We start from the raw sequence: 5,093 nt of genomic DNA, 5'->3' as shown, positions 1-5,093 counted from the left end.
ACTCATGAACATTCATAAAAGGGAAAAGGATGTTTAAAATTCTCTATTTAAAATGATTAATCTTTTTGTTATATCAGACACCTGAGAAAGTAAGAGCAGATGGCAAATTTAGTATCTTACAAATGTTGTTAAGGCTCCTGGAATCCAAGGTAGAAAACTGAAAAGTAGAATAACTTGGGGGACATGTGTAAATGTAAAGAAGATGTAAGCTCAGAGCCCAGACAGAATTCCTTAAAAGTTTAATCTAGAGAGATTTCTCACATAGATTTAATAGGTGATTTTTTTCTCTCTCTCTTAAAGCTGATTTGAACACCAGCCTTCAAAGGATGTATAGCTTTTCAAGGGGATCTTAAATTCTTTGGCTATGTAGTCTATCCATCATCTAACATATGGTACCTCGAATAAACACAATTCTTGATGTAGTCCAAGCCCAACTTTATGTGGTTTCCCACTGACTCATTAACTTCACTTGGTCGTGGAAGAAAAACCAGATGGGCTGGTGGTTTTCCTGCTGTCCTTTAGGTAGCACACAAGGCTTAGGCACCTTCTGAAACAAAAACAAGTTCAATTTCAAAACACAGTACAGATGTCAAAAAAGAGTCAAGAACTAAAAAACACCTATTAAGGCTATATAATCAATCATGATCCAAGTAGGTGAGAAGAAATTGAAAGAATACAAGATGCATGGATATCGTTAAAATTTAGAAACATTTAAGAGTCTAGAAGGGAGACACTAAGTTATACCATTTATTTATTTATTTATTTAAATTTGGGGAGGTGGTACTGGGGATTGAACTCAGGGGCACTGAGCCACATCCTCAGCCCTATTTTGTACTTTGTTTAGAGACAGGGTCTCACTGAGTTGCATAGCGCCTTGCTGAGGCTGGCTTTGAACTCGCAATCCTCCTGCCTTAGCATCCTGAGCCACTGGGATTACAAGTTTGTGTCACTGTGCCTGCCTAAACTATACCTTTTAAAGATAAAAATAAATTAACTCTCCTAGTTAAACTGATCAAGTATACAAAGAGCTATTATGGCTCACACAGACCTGTGGTCTCTACTTGGGTTCAGGACAATGTTCAGGATATTTACACAATTAACCTCTGAGATGCAGAAAGAATATTGGAATTTCTGTTTACATTTAGTTGTCCAAAAAATAATATACGTTAAGTTCCACTGATGTTTACAGTTGTAACTGATGTTAGCACTTGTATATTCTCTCTCATCATACACATGCATGCCTATATATATATATATATATATATATATATATATATATATATAAAATCTAGATACATACATGTATACATACATACATACATAATAGATATTAGATCAATAGATGTATATATGGCTGGATAGATAGATAAATAATGGCTAAATTGATAAGTGAATAGATGATAGGTAGATAAATAGATAGATGTTAGACAATGGATAGGTAGGTAGGTAGGTAGCTGTACTAATTTTGTTTTATTTATTTATTCTTTTACAGCTAGGACTATAGAATAAACAACCAAAAGTTGAGACTCTCTTGTCTAAAATAAATATCAGGACATTTTTGTTTTGCATTTCCAGAGTCTGCTCATATGACTTAATTTGTCTTCAAGGGGTACAATCTAATTTTTAGATGGAAAGATCACTAACCTATGTTATTTGTAAAATGATTATCTTATGAACTCAGTCTTAAGTTTCTTGCACCAGAGTTTGTTTTCAATAACGTTGTGGGAATGGCAACCCCTGTTTCTGCAGGAGGAAACATGCCTAGCCGCCCAGGCAGGCGAGTGTTAGAGAAGCCAGGGAATTTGGAGCTTCTAGGTTTTGGGGTAATGAAGAACATCTTTGCAGAGTAGGGAGGAGCTGAACTCTTTCACCAAGCAGAAGCCTAATAATGGAATAATATGGTGGCAGGGGGAGATGTGCACGAATTAAGGGGAATGGGCTCTGAGGTCTCCTCACTGCCTTGATTCCCTTCCCTTGCCTCCCGGAGGCCGAGTGGCTCCCGGCCTCCAGGGCTCCATGAACAACTGACAGTAGTATGAAGTGGTGGCTTTCATTACTCTTCTTTGGCTGATTCCTAGAATATGAGATTTTTTACAATTGTGAATGGAAACATATGAAGATAAATATTTTAAAAATTTGCAATTAGACTTGCCACCTACAATACATTGCTATGTCATCCATTTCCTCATTTGGAAAGTTGACCAATGTCCAGTGAGTGAATGCTTCACTCCAGGATGATTGTAACCAAAGCTTTAGGATTCACAGGTCATAGATGAGTCTGAAATAGTATTGGCCAAAATGTTAAGGGTCAAGGTAGTTAGACCTTTGTTCTGGGTAAGAGAGTCTTATGAAGTTTTTTAAAGGCAGGTAAAACAACAAATTAATAACAGGTAGGTGATGTCACTCAGCATGGGCTTTTAGGAGCTCATTCTGCAGCAGGGGGCATGGTGGCATAAATGGTGCTGACTCTTGGCAATAAGGGATTATGGTAGCAGCCAACAGGCATTGGCAATTATGGCCTAAACAAAGGCAGGGAAATATTTATTGTGCTTTGTCCATTCCCATTTCTGCCTTTAAAAGCACTGCTGGTTCAGAAATAAGGTTGTGTGTGTGTAGTGATTAGGAGTGTGGCTCTTGAAAACTCAGTATGGATTCCTCACCTACCAGCTCCGTAAGCTTGGGCAAGTGATTTCACGATTCCCTGCTGAACTCTGCAAAGGGCTGTACTCCCCCAAGTACAGTAGATGTTGGCAGCATTTTATAAAAGCCCAGAGTACAGTACAAGAGGCTCCTTTCCTGCCATTTCTCTTTCCAAGGTTTTAGTTATTCTCATTCAATTACAGTCTAAAATTATTAAATAGAAAATTCCAGAAATAAAAAAAATTTCCTAGGTTTTAAATTGTATAGCATTCTGAGTAGCATGATGAAATTGTGAGCTGACTCACTAGGGATGTGAATCATCCCTTTGTTCAGTGTGTCCATGCCCTGTATACTGGTAGTCACTTAGTAGCCATCTCAGATTTTTAAATTTTAATGATATACAGATAGACTATTGTGGCAAAATAGTGCTTGTGGTTAATGAATCCTTATTTTATTTAATAATGGCCCCAAAGCACAAGAGTAGTGATGCTGGCAATTCACATATGCCTATCACAAAAAAAGACCTATTGTTTGTCTATCCTATATTATGCTTTCATAATACACATAAATACACATTTCCATATGTTTAAATTTTCGGTACTCTATTCAGGGCACTTAGATATAAGAGAAGTTGGCAGAAAAGACAGGAAGTGACAAAAATAGCAGTTTCAGCAATTGCGGATATTTTCTGCTTGGCCATTGCTTATTGCTTTTATCAGCTATTATATCACATTTTTATCCATCATAGAACATTCTGGCCGGAGGTTAATTTACTTTCAGACTTAAGCAATATGAAGAGTGAGCCTTTTCTAGATTCTTCCTTATCACATGACTCTAAAGAGGTATACAGATGATTCCTCCTATCTGGAGAAATGAGATTTCTATTTGTTTTGTAAACCTGGTCCTAGTTTGCACGTTCACAGCAAGTGAAGTGGAGAATATGGACAGTTATTATCATGTTTTTCTAAAAAGACACTCATTTACAATATCAAAGGATTCTAAATTCTTTCACCTGATTTTTCCAGATAATTACCCCAATTTTGTTGTGAAGTGATGTGTGAATGATTTTAGATGCCACTTGGGGCATAGAACACAAAATCTGCTACTGTTAAAAGTAATTTGTAATATTTATTATGTTTTGTGGAAGACAAATACAAACTAGTCTTCAGTAATTCTGGATCAGACCATTCATGTTGTTGAAGTGTTCAGAAGGCTAATATAATATATATAATATGGACACAAAAGAAAATTTCAGCTACATCCAAAAGATTTCCACAGTCATATCTCAGTATCCTGGGGGGTTGGCTCCAGGACCCCCAAGGAGACCCAAATCCATGGAGATACTCAAGCCTTGTATATAAAATGGCATATTTGTGTATTCCTTCACATATTTTGTCATCTCTGCATTACTTACAATAATGCAACATAAATGCTACAGAAATAATTTGATACTGCATTATTTAGGGAATCATGATGAGAAAGTGTCGTCACATGTTCAGGACAGACAAAATTTACCCCCAAATATTTTCCATCTATAGTTGGTAGAGTTTGCAGATGTGGAACCCTCAGGTCAAGGGCTGACTGTACATGTCACACCTTGTAGTGACACGGTTTTCAGTTTTTAGGGGAGGAAAGATAAGTGAATTTAGGATGGTCCACCAGTGTTGGTCCCGAATTTGGAATGGCTTCAAAGTGCCCTGTGCAGGGTGTGCTGAGGAGACAGAGGGCTCATTTCTGCTCAGCTCTTTGGCCTGACGTATGACCCTGAAGCGTAGTTATTTTGAAGCTATCCAGATAAGACTGCTTGGTGGAAAGTGGTGTTGGTGTGGTAGATCAGGAGTTCTAGCCACTTCTGGGGCCGGAGAACCATTGCCTCCTCCCTTTCCATTTCTGTTTCATCCTTCTCACCTTTTCCTTCCTAACTCCACCACTTTCTCTTTTCTCCTCTAAATGCTTATAGTTTTCCATTTGTTCTTTGAATAAACTACTATCTACTAAGGGAAAGAACAAGTTCAACGGGAGGCATTGGCTCCATGGCACATTTTGGGGCATTTCGGTTTTGTGACATGATGCGTGAAGGTGTGCCGGAATGTTCCTCACCCCTGTTGGGACAGGTGGGTGACTCAATAGCAGCTAGGATCAGTGACTGTCACCAGTTTTCACAGGGCACTCTCATAGCTGGCCATGCTGTCTCATCATGAAACAATTCTGAAAAGCCTGGAGACCGAAGCACTGAATGGCTTTGTGTGTGTGTGTGTGTGTGTGTGTTTATACAAACTAAGATGGCTACAATGTCACCAGGCAATGTAACCTTATGGGACCACCATCACCCACAGGTCTGCGGTTGACTACAACATTGTTACGTGGTGCATAACTAAGGTCATGGCTTCTCACTTCTTCTTCCCTGCCAATGCAAGGGTTCCATTTATCCTCTAACTCAGGTTAATTGATAA

Source organism: Marmota monax, unplaced genomic scaffold, assembly GCF_021218885.2.
Source record: "Marmota monax isolate L192 unplaced genomic scaffold, Marmota_monax_Labrador192_F-V1.1 WCK01_AAM20220418_F8-fsc00217, whole genome shotgun sequence".
In the NCBI taxonomy this organism is placed as follows: Eukaryota; Metazoa; Chordata; class Mammalia; order Rodentia; family Sciuridae; genus Marmota; species Marmota monax.
Note: the sequence above shows the minus strand (reverse complement) of the source record.